This window comes from Apium graveolens, chromosome 2 (genome assembly GCF_009905375.1).
Source record: "Apium graveolens cultivar Ventura chromosome 2, ASM990537v1, whole genome shotgun sequence".
NCBI classification, from domain to species: Eukaryota; Viridiplantae; Streptophyta; class Magnoliopsida; order Apiales; family Apiaceae; genus Apium; species Apium graveolens.
Window position 1 is genome coordinate 46,036,426 of NC_133648.1, and position 16,643 is coordinate 46,053,068.

At 38.7% G+C, this 16,643-nt stretch overlaps 1 non-coding gene across 1 annotated transcript; it reads right to left on the reverse strand.

The window, feature by feature from the left end:
- Window positions 1–11,736: 11,736 nt before the first annotated feature.
- On the reverse strand, window positions 11,737–11,843 carry LOC141709469 (small nucleolar RNA R71). Its single transcript, XR_012570044.1, has one exon. It is a non-coding gene; the product is annotated as a small nucleolar RNA R71 (small nucleolar RNA).
- Between the last annotated feature and the right edge of the window lie 4,800 nt (window positions 11,844–16,643).

Genomic DNA, 16,643 nt, shown 5'->3' on the forward strand with positions numbered 1-16,643 from the left:
CACAGAGTCAACAATAGTCTCTCTTCCCACCTCATTCATTTCTACCCTCTCGATGGATATTGCTCATCCGTCAAGTAGTGATTGTATCCCGACGAATAAGCTTAACAGCAGTTATCCGTCGGATAGCTTTACCACTCACCTGATGGATATCACCTATCCGTCGAGTGTCTATGCACAACTTCAAACATCAATTATCTCTAGTACAGAAGATTTAGTGGTAATACAGTCACTCTTAGGACTGAGAGAAGAGAGTGCATTGAGTGAGAGGCTGGGTTGCTCCCAGGCAAAAGGAGAGGAAAAGAGTGAATCTCAGCAATCCATTTATTCAGGATTAGAAAAAGTGAGTGAGAGGAGTCCCACCTCAGTAGGTGAAGGTGAGGGTGTGAGGGTGGGAAGCCAGGGTGAGACCCTGATGTAACAAAAGAGAGATTATGAGAGAAAGGCAGGTACAGGAGAAATAAGGGTGGATCCAGCCATTGCTAGTGAGTCAATGATTGCGGATGATGCTGAAAAGGGAAGACAATTTCAGCAACATTACAAAGCTGAAATTGATAACATTTCCTTGGATGCTGACACTTTTACTCATCCTGTGTCAGCCTATCAATTGTTGGCTGCTCAGGGCAATGTGGAGGCAGAACAGACTTTGAATTTAGTACACACCTCAGAATCTCTTCAAAGAGATAAAGCTGCTGTTAATAGGATGCCTTCTCAAGCTGGTGAGCCATCTGAAGAATTTGGAGCAAATTCTAATGATGATGACTCTATTTCATTTGATGGAAGCATGAACTTAGGGGGAGCTGAAGGCCCAAGTTCTATTCCTAATCTACCTGAATGGGCTTTGACTAAGGAATCTACTCCTGGACAATTCAATGTATCCTTGGTCAAACAGATTATATCTATTCAACAGGCCATTCAGAAGAGCTCCAATGCTGGTACCAAGGCTGTTCTTCAAGCTCACCTAGAGTCTTTACATCTAATGAAGCTCCAGCAAGTCAGACAAAATCTGAGTGTAGATGAAATAAAAAGGGACATAACTGACTTAAAAACTTATAATTCTGAGAAGCTGGATTCAGTAATGCCATATGGTACCATGCAAGATCTATTACTGAGACTGAGGAGAGAATCAGATTCTGAAAAGAAGCTGGCCAAGCTGGAAGACAGAGTTCAAGTTATTGAGAATTCAGTGGCTATCCTTCTTTAAAATTAACAGACTCAGACAAATCTTCTCATGCAACTGGCTAAAGCACAAGGCCTAACTCCTCAACTTGATGATAACAAAAAGGGGGAGAGAGAATCAAGTAAGGGGAGAAAGGACCAACTGAGGGGGAGAAACTTCAAGTACAAATCAGCAAAGTAATTGTACCTTCAATTACTGTCTCCAAGCCAACAGTTGCAGATGGTATAGATCTAATTAAAGCAGCAACAGCAAATTTGAAAGTTGCTGAAAAAGGAAAGTTGAGTTTGATAAACTGGGATAAGATTGATGAGGAGATAGAGAAAAAGTTTGAACTAGTCAAGGAGCCAGTTAAGTCAGCCATCCATTACTCTCATGTCAAGCCAATCAGGGTGAATGAGATGAGCATGAACTATCTAGAAAAAGGATAATCTTCCTGCATCAAGTCTCCAAAGGCTGAAACAATTCTTAAACCAAGGGCAAATTATCCAAAATCATCTTGGAACAACCCTATAGACACTGTGTATGAGACACCCAAGCCTGATGAAAAGGAGCTTCTGTCAAGATCTATTGTCTTCTATAAAGATCCAGCTGATTCAGCTTCAAAAAGGAGAATTGCTAAGATATTCAGAAATGGAAAGGAAATTTGTGTGGTAGCTGGACATCTACAATTTGCTCAAGCAAAGAAAGAAGAAAAACCCAGATTAAAGTAGGAAAAGAGGCAAGCTACTCTAGATGCAAAGAAGTCTAAACAAAAGGAAGAACAGATTTCTATCTTGACCAAGCTACAGGCTGTAAACTCTTCTCAACAAATTCCCTCTCAACCATCTGAAGCTGCTGAATCAAATAAGAAAATTGAAGGACAGAAGAAATCCCCAAGGAAGAAAGAATTGGCTAGAAGAACAAAAAGAAAACTGGATGTTGTTGACAAGGAATTGGAAGATCAATTTCCTAAGGAATCCACACCAGCTACAACTCAAGCATCAAAGCCCTCTGTGGTTTTTGAAGACATAAGGGTGGTGGATCCCTACAGGAATATACATGGTGAACCTATTGTGCCAAAGGATGAGCCAATAGAGTGGGATGACATACCAATTCCTGACTTCAGCCTACCAATCTTTAGCAAGCCAAAAAGGACAAAGTCAAGGGCAGTCAAGAAAGTGAAGCTGTCACCTCTCAAATCCAAGTCAGTAGTTAAAGCTCAACCCAAAGTCAACAGGGGAGACTACTTGTACTTGTGTGACATCAAAGAATTTTCAAATCTAAATCTTTATCTGGATGAACTGGATGAAGTGAGGGGAATTGATGCATACAGGAACCTGCCTGAAATGTTAGTGTTCAAGTACAAAGGAGGAAGGGAGATTCAGTGGCCACTTCACAGTATTCTTCAAGAGAGCCAAGCTGTGCTGATTAAAGTTTATTCATCCTTCAAGAAAAACTTTGGGTTCAATGTAACTGCAAGAAGACTAGTATTGAAGAAGATTGAAGAACTAAGGAGTGTTAGAGCTAAAGATGCACTTCCAAAGACTCTAATCATCCCATACACAGGGAGAAGAGTGCATCTAAGGCCCTACTGGCTGATGGAGTTCATGGATGACAAGGGTATGAGAAGATTCTTCAGATTAGAAGACCAATTGAGTATCTCTAGCAATGAGACTCTCTTGGAAATACAAGAAAAGCTAGATCTCTCAAAATCTAATGAACTAGAATTCCACAGGCAGCTCCAAAATCAGATTGAGGAAAATAACAGAAAGCTTGGAAGAAGATCCAGACCTTCAAGGAACTAGAAAAATCTGCTTAGGCTAGAGGAGCATCTTGAATTGACTGTGAGCCAAACCTTGTACATTTTGTTTAATTGAAGCACTTTCAGTTTATCTACTTATCTTTAAAGATGTATGTTCAGGATGTTTTGTTATCATCAAGTATCTCTTAATTTATGGCTACAATTCCAGTAGACATAAATTGGGGGAGATTGTTGTGCATATGTTGTGTACTTGATGATTTCGTAAACAAAACATCTAAGTAGATTTTACTTAGTGAAATTATATAGCACTCGACGGATAAGAATTATAGTCCCGACGGATAACTCATTATAGTCCCGACGGATGATTAACTTATTTTCCATCGAGTGAGTAGCTTATGTAATAATAAGTTTGTAGCACAGTTATGTATGCACCTTTGTATAGAATCTGCAGTAGCATATATGTCATGTTGACTTTAACTAGATATGCAGAATAGGTTGATTAATTGTACATAAATGATGTCTTGTAATTCTGCATAAGTGAAATAGAGTCAAGTGCCAAAATAGCTACCGACGGATGATTAACAAAGCCATCGATGGATGATCAAATGACTATCAATGGAGGTTTAAAATAGCAGTCGACGGATGATCAATTAAACCATCAACGGATGTTCTGAAAGTCGACGGATGATCATATGAAGAATTCAAACAGCAGTTGAACAGTGAAAGCTGACACACAGCCGTCGAGATGTATACAAACACACTGTGGAAGCCCATTAACTGGGTAATAGAGGATGAAAAGCAGCAAAGCTTAAGACTGATAGTTTTTATATTTGTTCAGTCTTTTTGACTTTGTAATCTTGGTATTATATAAACCAAGAGTGTAGCAAATAGAAAAATAACTGAGATAGCTGAAAAACACAAAAACAGAGAAATCTTTGTAAGTAGAATCATTTGCATTTCCTGTATTCTCAGTAGTTCCATTTGTAAGCAGCTGTGAGCATTCTTGCACACAGAGTCCTCTCGATATATTATATATATCTCTGGTGGAATTGTTTAAATCCACCAGAAAGTTTTTAAAGACTCTTGTTTTTAATTACTTATGTTTTGATTCAATTAAGTTTCTATTCCGCATTATGCTAATCAAAACATTATATCTATATTCGAGTTGAACATTTTTATTTCGAGAAAAAGGTTCAAGAATTCCATTCAAACCCCCTTCTGTAATTATTGCTATATTGTTAAGGGACTAACACTAGTTCTCTACATGAAGATTTGTCTTATCGATATCTCTATATCTCTACATAAAGAAATGACTTGTCAATATCTCCAGTTCTCTACATGTTTTTTTAACTTGTCGATACTTGAGATCACTACATTCATTTAGACTTATCGATATCTTTAGGGACTTCTCTACAAGTAATTTTGGACATCTCGACAGACTTCTCGATATTCCTTGATATGTGACTTGTCGATATCTGACTTAGAACATTTTTTCTAGAACAGTATTATTCAAATCCAAGCTGCTACACTTCTCTCTGAGGCATGATCAAGAATTGATCTTCTTCCATAGTTTATTCCTTAGCTTGATGATTGTTCATAGAAAAATCCTCATGTCTAATCTTCTTACCATTTTTATAGACTCAAGTAATACAATTACAGAACACAAAATTAGATTATCATACAACTTATCCTTAGGGTTGTCAAGATAACTTAGTCTTGTTATGTACATGCATGTCTTGCACAACATTCTCTCACATAGGATCACATCATCTAGATTTTTTATCGTATTTACCGTTTTTCATCTTATACAATTATGGTTATTGTTGGAGGAAAGAGGTACATACAATTTAGAATAATGCACATAGTGTAGTGCATCCATAAGTATTTATTATCTCTTTCTCTATGTGTTGTATCATTTAATCAATCTTAAGGGTGCCGCCCAATTTCAAGATAAGGTGAGGGAGTTCATCACCCTTTCCTTGGCCCATAAATCACCAATTCCTTCATCTTGAGATGCCGATTGGATCACAACAATGCAAGAGAAGCTTAATAAATTTGAAAGAAGTAAAGTCTGGACATTACTACCAAGATCAAAAGATAGATCAGTAGTTGGTACTAAATGGTTATTCAGAAACAAGACTGACAGTGAGAGCATTATAACAGGGAACAAAGAAAGGTTGGTTGCAAAGGGTTATTCCCAGCAAGAAGGCATTGACTATGATGAAACTTTTGCTCCAGTTTCGAGAGTCGAGGCCATCATAATTTTTCTAGCCTATGCTGCTCATATGAAATTCAAGGTGTTTCAAATGGATGTGAAAAGTGCATTTTTGAATGGTAAACTTGATAAGGAAGTTTATGTTGAACAGCCTCCAGGGTTCATTAATCAAAAATATTCAAATCATGTCTATAAGTTGGATAAAGCACTCTACATACTAAAGGTCAAACTCAGTTGGATGCACTTAAGGATGTTTTCTATGAAGCTAAGGTAAAGACTGAGTTTGAAGTTCAAAATCAACTAAAGCCTCTATTGGCCAGACAAGATAAATTGGAAGCCAATCAGTCAATATTGGAGAGGTTACTCAATCAAAAATGTCTTGTCAACTGGATGAGGTTCATGAGTCTCTAGAGCTGATAATCTCTCTCTTGCTTTGTGATGATGCCAAAAAGGGAGAGATTATTTCAAAATCTAAATGCAAGCAACTGAAACAGTTAAATACTGATGATATAGATAATGCTCCTGATGGTGGGAATAAGGGAGGCAAATCACATAGGAGTACTGATGGAAATTTAATTGGATCTAGTGGTGTCTCCAAAACCACTAGCCAATCTAGAAGTGGTAGAGGTAGAGAAGATGGAAGAAGAAGTGGAAAACAGCAAGTCTCAAACATTGTTCTTACAAAGGAACTGATTAAAACTGTGACTATAACTATTGAAAAGCAAACTCTAACTGTCACAAATGTTGATGAAGACCATGCTAGTCAGGAATTAGAAGCTGGTGTTGAGGCAAGTCAGTTTTTATAAACACTGAAATATAAAGGCAAGAAGACTACTCTTCACTATAAAGATCCAAAACTTATAGCATTTGATGCTGAAGTAGCAAGAAAAGTGTTTCAAAGAGAATGTCCAGATGTTGATATTGAACATATCAGACATTTAGAAGAAAATTTCAAACTGCTAAAAGCTGATAACACAAACTCTGAAGTTGTTTCAACATATGATGATGTTCTAGAAAGACAAAGACCAATAAAAGGAATTGTAATAAAAAAAGACAGTCAAACAGCAGATGCTTGAAGACCTTTTCTAAGGTCCCAGGCCATTCTAAATGATGAAAGGAGATATAAGGGGAAAGAGAAAGTTGGTGAAACCTCAAAGCTTGCACTGGAAAACTTAAACTCTAATTCTGAAATCTCAACCCCTGAAAAAACTCATGTTGCAGACATTCCAGTAAAAGCTGGTGAAAGTGCAAAATTAACCTCTAACATTCCTCAAGTTAAGAAAACTGAAGTTCAGCCAGTCACAACCTCTGATACTACTCATGTTGATGATGATACTGCTCAAGACATAAAAGTTTATCATACCATTCCTGAAGGAGACTCAAATTCTGATATAGAGGGCTCAAAAGCTGATAAGACGGAGCTTACTTCTGAAGAAAAGAAAAAAATACTGGAGGGAGGCAAGATACTAGCACCAAAGAGAGGTTCTTCTGAAACCATTAACAAGATCTATAGTGGTAATTCATAATTTAGAATGGCTGGCAGAAGAGGTGGCTTGGGTTTCCAAATGCTGATAATTACAAAGCGAATGCTTTAATACTAAAGGAGGCAGGGAATTTGACAGGATTAGATGAGAATGTGAAACTTAAAGATTTACAGATGATCGTGTCAGTTCAAATAGTGCTAGTCTTGTTTGACACAAATAAGCCAAAAGAAAAGATGTTGTATTTTCTTGATGCATATAAGAGGTTGAAGATCTCACAAGGACAGATGAGAGACAAACCATGGCAGAAGTTGGAATATATCATAACTTTGCTGAAGGTAATCAAATCTAAATTTGTTAGGTGATTTCCTTATCTGAAGGACTTGGTATCCAGAAAGAAAAAAGGAATGCTCATCAAGTACATTCCAAAATATATTAATGAAGATGATGACACTGTTGATATGTCTACAGGAGGAGCTAGGGTAACTACCTCTATTGGGATAAGAGTTCTCACTTTTAATCCAAATGGTAAGAAAGTTGGGTTTCTGGAGCTATATGACTTATCACTTGGAAGATCCAACATTGTTAGGTCCCGAATTATCGTAGAAGGGGAGGTTAAATATGATAATCACTAAATTAAAATTCTTTCGAATCTTTAACGGATAAAAGATATAGTGCTCGATTAGTGGTTCCATGTTCTTGAGCTGAATAGTGTTTGGAAATATAAAACGAGCACAAGATATTCGGGGAAGTATATATATATATATATAGATCCGCAAGGGGTGTTGCTACACTCCGGTAAATAAATTAACCGGTTACAATCTAAGAACAACAAAGTTCCTAGCTACTACAAAGACTTACAAATCAAATCCTATACAATGATCTAGCTTTTGTTTGTCTAATGATTTAATTATCGGGTAACGATTATAATGCCCCTATGAATATACAAGAATTAAATCGGGCATTATAACGTTACTTCGGTGAGAAGTTAAATGGATATACGAAAGGTTTGAGCTTCTCTGTAAATAATTGTTGCCATTTTCACTTCTCTTTTTGGGAGAGAAGATGAACAAAAAATACTCCACTATGAATGGCTTTAAAATCTTCTGCTGCAAAGTGTAGTCTTTTTCCAATAAAATTGTGTGGTTGAGGATTCTGTGGCGACCAGGTACAACTTCTCTGTGGCAACAGGGGGAGGGAAACACCTGTGGCGATCTCTACACTACTCATACATTCTTTTGTAAACTCAATTAACAAAAGTTGTGGCGACCAGAGTACTTAAACAAAATTATTACACAATCACCTATGGTGACCAGGGGGCTAAGGCTAGTATATTGTTCAATCTTGAGCTAAATAACCAAAACAAACTGTAAACGTTTTTGGTTTATTTGATTTATTTTATTTTTCATTTTTCTTTTTCCTTTTTTTTGTTTTCCTTTTCTTTTCTTTTGTTTTCTTTTTGTTTTGTTTTCTTTTTCCTTTTTTTTATTTTCCTTTTTAATTTTAAATTATAACTAAATTAATTTATAAAATAAACTTAAATATAACTTATATAAATAAACTAATTTAGATTTATAAAATAAACTTATTTAAAGTTTATAAGATAAATCATTTTAAGCTTATTAAATAAATTATATTAAAGTCCATTAAATAAATTTAATTAATTTAACAATTAAACTTTGAGTTTCGCCAGTCCCCTGAGCTGTTTAGCTGTATACCCCGCGCACCTATTCTCGTACTTTAACAGATAATCGTTCAATCCAAGTACGTTCCTCAACTTAACGATTCTTCTACAAATAATACCCAGATTCCTATCACGAGCTGTTGACGCCTAGTGCAACTGGTCTGGTTCACAGACGACTAACCCTGATTCACGTCTTCGTATTATAGCCTTGATTAAATTGTTAAGCTTCCAACAACTTTATCGCTTCAGACACGGACTGTCAATAAACAGTTGTACTTTCACTAAAATCCTTTATGGTACTTTAGACAACGTCTTCATTAACCTATGTCTATACCCTGTCTTTAATTCTTCAGATTCCTATGCTTCGAACACTATCTATCTTCAATCAATGCCAATACACTGAAATCTTCCGGTAGCACTTGTATACGGAATCTTCAACATTTCTGAAACCCTGAAAGTCTTTAACCTTTGTTCTTCACTGAGGCATGATCATATTAATGAACTTCTTTCAGTGACCTGTAAACAGACTTCAGTCTTTCTTCTAATCTTCTGATTCTTTGTATTTGTCGTGTCTTCATTCTTCCTGATTTCTTGTGTAGACGTAGTATTATTAACATGTCATGTTCTAGTGTTGTTATCGTGTTGAGTTATCACGTAACTGTTCATACAGCTACGCTGTCTCACCAACAATCTCCCCCTATTTGATTGTTAAACCTAACAAACAAATTAAATAGAGAGGATAACTCAACTAACAACTAGAAAAAGTAATGAATTAGGACTTGTAAATAATGTTATTGGTTTTCTGGATCAAATACTGCATTTTCATATTTCTTGAGTAACTGAAATGAAAGATGCATGTTCCTCTAGTACTGAACTGATCTTCAAGTAGTTTCATCTTCATTTCCTTGGTTCTTCAAATCTCTGCCAGATCATACTTCTCAGTCTTGAAGTAATCATCAGCAGCTTTTTTGTACAACCACATTTCCTGTTGAGAAGCGCATATCTCTCTTGCTTCTCCCCCTATGAGAATCAACTGCTTAAAGGAGATCACCTTCATCTACCACCTCCCCCGTACAATAGGATCCGCAGATAAGAACTAATGGTACTCCCCTTTTGTAAAACAGCTTCTCCCCTTATGAAGAATAGTGATGAAGCAAACCACTTCTTCTGATCACTAGGAAATCACCTTGTGTTTACCACCTCTCCCGTACAATAGGATCCGTAGTTATAAACAATAATGGTGTGGTGTAGTGTACATGTGCTTTACCTTTTTCTTCCTCCCTGCTATTTCTCCCCCTTAGTTGAGGAATCTGATAAGTGGCATTTTATACCACTTAGAACGTCTTAAAATGGCTTAAATTGATGTCTTGAAATCAAGTATTTTGTGTATTTGATATGTTTTTCTAGTGTTTATGCATTTCAGGGTATTAGTTGCATTTCGGAGGAGGAATCATCAAGAATAAGCCTTGGTATGTGTTCACCATTGCGAGAGGAAAAGAACGGGCAGATTACGGCGAAGAAATGGAGCAAACCTGGAATTTTTCCAGTAGGGTCCTGCGCGCCCGCGCAGCAATGCTGAGCGGCCGCGCAGCAGCCTTGCGCGCCCGCGCAGAAATGCTGAGCGGCCGCGCAGGGTCGGGGAAAAAGCTGAATTATTTTAGACTTCTACTTCTGTTTGGCTTCCAACTTCTATGTAATCTGAGTTTTATGGGACTATTATATAAGTAGATTTGAGACGTTTTCATAGAGAATAAGAAGGAGATTATGTTTTAGATTGTGTTTTGCGCAAGAAGCGAAGGAGATAAGGAAGAAGATCGATTTAGCACACTGCAACGAAGAGGAAGCATATATTCTTGTGATTCTTGTTTCGTTGTAACGTTGGATGCTAGTTTTCTTGCTTTGACTTATTTACTCTTGTGACGTACTCTGTTTTAATATAATTAGTTTAGTTATTATTTTCTTGTGTTGTTTATCATGATTTCATATGAACCCATGATGGCGATAAGTTCTATTATGGGCTAATCGTGATCATGGGGTTGCAACGGATTTATTATGAAATTCTTTAGTTAATTGTTTAATACTTTAGTGTGTGATGATTGCATGATATCTAGTATTGGTTGTGCGTATTCGTCTTATGTGCATCGCGAACATATAAGATAGGGTGTTAATCTCTTGTGAAGCGACGGTGGATCTTGAGATTTAGAACTTGCCATGCTAGCATAGGTTCATGTACGTTGTACATGATTAGTGGGTAACTCTAACAGTTTTATTTGCCCTATGTAATCAAAAGGAATAACTTGTGCTTAAATCGTTGTGTTGTCAATTTCTGTAGACATATAGGAACTCAACATAATTGATGACTATTCAACTTCTATCTTAATTGTGGATGTTTGGTAGAATGGTATTAGTACAATGAAAGTTGGCTTTTATCAGTTTCGTGTTATTCGATTAATATCATCACTGTCACATGCTAAAGGTAATAACAATGGCTATAGAAGGAAGTAATAATGAAGTTGTGATCTCATGAGTGTTTTATTATTAATAAATTGAAGTGTTAGTTAAGTGGTTAATTAAGTAGTTAATTATAGTTAATATTTAATCAACAATTTTAAGTGTTATCTTAACATTGAGAAGTAATCATACATTGGTGAGTGAGTTTAATTAGACAATAACTTAGTCTGAGTCTCTAAGGGAACGAACTAGAAAGTATTCTATATTACTTGCGAACGCGTATACTTGCGTGAATATTAGTGCATGTTTTCGCCCTAACAAGTTTTTTGGCGCCGCTGCCGGGGACTCGGCGTATTTGTTTAGTTTATGTACTTACCATCATTGGTCATTAGGACTCAGTGATTAGGACGTAGTAGTTAATTACTCTTTTCGGTTATGTTTCAGGTACTTTAGAAAGCGTTTATGCAAACTCGTTCTCGTGCTCGCAAGAGGACCTTAGATACAGCTGAGGAGAAAGACGAAGTTCTTGATACTCCGGAGAAGTTAGATTTTGAGGATTCGGATTCAGGAACTGAGCAGAAAGAACCAGTAAATATGGGAGATCGTATTGTTCAAGCTGATCCAGCTCTTATGGATTTTTCTCGGCCTAAAATTGATGACATTCAGTCAAGCATCCTTCATCCGGCTATTCAAGCTAACACCTTTGAAATCAAGCCGGGCACTATTCAGATGGTGCAAAATTCTGTTTCTTTTGGAGGAGCGGCAACTGAAGACCCCAACATGCACATAAGGATTTTTGTCGAGATCTGCAGCACTTTTAAGTATAATGGCGTGACTGATGAGGCTATCAAGTTGAGGCTTTTCCCATTCTCACTGAGGGATAAGGCTAAAGACTGGTTACATTCTGAACCAGCTGGGTCCATCACTACGTGGCAAGATCTTGCGCAAAAGTTTCTGGTGAAGTTTTATCCAATGGCAAAGACTGCTGCTATGAGGAGTGCTCTTACTCAGTTTGCGCAGCAACCTACAGAATCTATGTGCGAGGCTTGGGAACGCTACAAGGAAATGTTGAGAAAATGTCCACATCATGGAATGCCGGATTGGATGGTAATCACTGGTTTTTATAATGGTTTGGGGGCCCAATCTCGGCCCATGCTCGATGCAGCAGCTGGAGGAGCCTTATGGGCTAAAAGCTATACTGAGGCGTATAATCTTCTTGAGACAATGGCTGCAAATGAGCATCAAAACCCAACTCAGAGGATGACGTCAGGCAAGGTCGCAGGTATTCTGGAAGTTGATGCAGCCACCGCTATTGCAGCCCAGCTCCAAGCGCTATCAATGAAGGTTGATTCTTTGGCTACGTATGGAGTTAATCAAATAGCTATGGTTTATGAGCTTTGTGCAGGTTCTCATGCTACGGATCAGTGTTCTCTTGTCAATGAATCTATTCAGTATGTGAATAATTATCAGCGACAACAACAGCCTGTGCCAGCGACCTATCATCCTAACAATAGAAATCATCCAAATTTCAGCTGGGGGAATAATCAGAATGCTATTCAGCCAACATATCAGCAAGGAGTAAGTAAACAGTTTAACCCACCTGGATTCCAGCAACCACAGCAGTATGCTACAAGGCAATCATATCCTCAACAGGGAAGTGCAGTTGCACCTACTAGTGCTGATTTTGAGGAACTTAAGCTGTTATGCAAGAGTCCGGCGGTTTCTATCAAGACCTTGGAAAATCAAATCGGTCAATTAGCCAATGCAGTGCTCAATCGTCAACCTGGCACTCTTTCCAGTGACACGGAAGTACCAGGCAGGAAGGAAGCTAAAGAGCAAGTCAAGGCTATTACCTTAAGGTCTGGAAAAGTAGCTGATGCTGAAAAGGCAAAAGAAGTCGAAGCTGAAGTTAGAGATGAAGAATCTAAGCAAAAGGAGAAAGTGGCGGAACCAAGGAAGACTACTGTTGAACACACTCTGCCTGAGGCTAATACAGGGGAGAAACAGCTCTATCCTCCACCACATTTTCCTAAGAGATTGCAGCAACAAAAGCTGGATAGACAGTTCGGGAAGTTTCTGGAGGTGTTCAAGAAACTTCACATCAATATACCTTTCGCTGAGGCTCTGGAACAAATGCCTAGTTATGCGAAGTTTATGAAGACTATTCTTTCAAGGAAGGTGAAACTGGATGACCTTGAAACCGTTGCTCTCACGGAAGAATGCAGCGCTGTTCTGCAGCAAAAGTTACCACCAAAACTGAAAGATCCAGGAAGCTTCACCATTCCTTGCACCATTGGCAATATAACTTTTGACAAGTGCCTTTGTGATTTGGGAGCAAGCATTAATCTGATGCCCTTGTCGATCTTCAAAAAGTTGGATCTGCCTGATCCAAAACCCACATACATGTCGCTACAATTGGCGGACCGTTCCATTACTTACCCAAGGGGCATAGTTGAGGATGTGCTCGTCAAGGTGGATAAGCTCTTCTTTCCTGCAGATTTTGTTATTCTGGATTTTGAGGAAGATAAGAAGATTCCCATAATCTTGGGGAGGCCTTTCTTGGCTACTGGCCGTACTTTGATAGATGTGCAAAAAGGGGAACTTACTATGCGGGTCCAAGATCAGGATGTGACCTTCAACGTATTCAAGGCAATGAAATTCCCTACAGAAGATGAGGAGTGTTTAAAAGTGGATGTGATTGATTCCGCAGTTACTTCGGAACTCGATCACATGCTAATGTCTGATGCATTGGAAAAGGGCTTAGTGGGGGATTTTGACAGCGATGATGAAGATAGCAACGAGCAATTACAATATCTGAACGCTTCTCCATGGAAGCGAAAGCTCGACATACCATTTGAATCTCTTGGTACTTCTGACCTTAAGAATGCTGAAGGGAAGCTCAAACCATCAATAGAGTAAGCACCTACCTTGGAGCTCAAACCATTACCTGAACACTTGAGGTATGCTTTTTTAGGTGATTCATCTACGTTACCTGTTATTATTTCAGCTGACCTTTCAGGTAGTGAGGAAGACAAGCTCTTAAGGATTTTGAGAGAATTCAAATCGGCTATAGGATGGACCATAGCAGACATCAAGGGGATAAGTCCTTCATATTGTATGCATAAAATTCTGTTAGAGGAAGGTAGTAAGCCAACTGTGGAACAGCAGCGAAGACTGAACCCGATCATGAAGGAGGTGGTGAAGAAAGAAATTCTGAAATGGCTAGATGCAGGCATCATTTATCCTATTTCTGACAGCTCGTGGGTGAGCCCCGTGCAATGTGTACCTAAGAAAGGAGGTATCACTGTGGTCGCAAATGAAAAGAATGAGCTCATCCCTACTCGAACAGTTACAGGATGGAGAGTATGCATGGATTATAGAAAATTGAACAAAGCCACAAGGAAGGATCACTTCCCTCTCCCATTCATTGATCAAATGCTTGACAGATTGGCGGGACATGAGTATTTTTGTCTTCTGGATGGTTATTCCGGGTATAATCAGATTTGTATTGCACCAGAGGATCAGGAAAAGACTACCTTCACTTGTCCATTTGGCACATTTACTTTTCGTAGAGTTTCATTTGGGTTATGTGGCGCCCCGGCCACCTTTCAGAGATGTATGATGGCTATATTCTCTGACATGATTGGAAATAACGTCGAATTGTTCATGGATGACTTCTCCGTCTTTGGACACTCATATGATGAATGTTTGAACAATCTGCGCGCCGTACTCAAAAGATGCGTGGAAACTAATTTGGTGCTTAATTGGGAGAAATGTCATTTTATGGTGCGTGAAGGCATTATCCTTGGGCATAAGGTCTCTAGCAAAGGTCTGGAGGTGGACAAGGCCAAGGTGGGAGTCATTGAAAATCTTCCCCCACCTAATTCGGTGAAAGGAATCCGTAGTTTTCTCGGTCATGCGGGTTTTTATCGGCGATTCATCAAGGACTTTTCAAAGATATCTAAGCCGTTGTGCAATTTACTTAAGAAAGATGTGCCTTTCAAATTTGATGATGAATGTTTGGCAGCATTCGAGACTCTCAAGAAGAGTTTGATCACTGCACCAGTTATTACAGCACCAGATTGGACAGAACCGTTTGAGATGATGTGTGATGCGAGTGATTACGCGGTAGGTGCAGTTTTGGGACAGCACAAGAAAAATCTCTTCCATGTGGTCTACTATGCGAGTAAGACTTTAAATAGGGCCCAATTGAACTACACCACTACTGAGAAGGAGCTTTTGGCTATAGTCTTTGGCTTTGAGAAATTTCGATCTTATCTGTTTGGTACGAAAGTAACAGTATTCACTGATCATACAGCTATTCGCTATCTGGTTTCTAAGAAGGATTCGAAGCCGAGACTCATTCGTTGGGTGCTTTTACTTCAGGAATTTGAGTTAGAGATCAAAGATAGAAAAGGTACTGAGAATCAAGTAGCTGACCATCTCTCTAGGTTGGAGAATCCCGATTCTACTTCACAAGATAGGACGTTAATCAATGAATCTTTTCCGGATGAGCAGTTGTTTGCAATTCAGGAGGAAGAACCATGGTTTGCAGATATTGTAAACTATCTTGTCAGCAATATAATGCCGCTTAATTTGACATCCGCTCAAAAGAAGAAGTTTCTGCATGAGGTGAAGTGGTATATGTGGGATGAACCATATTTTTTTAGACAGGGAGCTGATCAGATCATCAGGAGATGTATCCCGTTCTGTGAGACGGAAGGGATATTACGAGACTGCCATTCCACGGTTTATGGTGGACACTATGGAGGTGAGAAGACGGCAGCTCGTATTCTGCAAGCAGGTTTTTTCTGGCCTACTTTGTTCAAGGATGCTCATCAGTTTGTTTTAAGGTGTGATCGTTGCCAAAGAGTGGGAAATTTGTCAATGAAGGATGAGATGCCATTAAATGTGATGCTTGAAGTCGAGGTCTTTGATGTGTGGGGAATCGATTTCATGGGGCCTTTTATCTCGTCTTGCAATAATCTGTACATCTTGCTGGCAGTCGATTATGTCTCAAAATAGGTCGAAGTTAAAGCTTTACCGACAAATGATGCAAAGGCAGTGCTAAATTTTCTTCATAAGCAAATTTTCACAAGGTTTGGAACGCCTCGGGTAATCATAAGTGATGAAGGATCGCATTTTTGCAACCGTAAGTTCACTTCTATGATGCAGCGTTATAATGTGAATCATCGAGTAGCTACTGCCTATCATCCGCAAACAAATGGTCAAGCGGAAGTGTCTAACAGAGAGATAAAGTGCATTCTAGAGAAGGTTGTTTGTCCGTCAAGGAAGGATTGGTCTTTAAAGCTCGATGAAGCTGTTTGGGCTTACAGAACAGCATACAAAACTCCACTTGGGATGTCACCGTTTCAGTTGGTGTACGGTAAGGGATGTCATCTACCGGCGGAGGTTGAGCATAAGGCCTACTGGGCATTGAAGAAATTGAACCTGGATTTAGATGCAGCTGGTAAGAAAAGAATGCTTCAGCTTAATAAACTTGATGAATTTCGACTTCAAGCGTACGAGAATAACAAATTGTATAAGGAAAAGGTGAAGAGGTGGCACGATAGGAAGCTACATCCTAAGTTATTTGTGTCAGGGCAACAAGTTCTGTTATTCAACTCTCGGCTCCGACTTTTTCCTGGGAAGTTGAAATCAAGGTGGTCTGGACCTTTTATTGTCAAAACTGTGTTTCCACATGGAGCGGTGGAAATTTTTGAGAATGATTCGGACCAAGCATTCAAGGTTAACGGTCATCGGTTGAAGCACTACTATGGGGACATGGCAAACCGAGAGGTGGTTAGTGCCATTTTGTTGACTACTTGAGAAAGGTACGGAACGTCAAGCTAATGACGAAAAAGAAGCGCTGCGTGGGAGGCAACCCATGAATT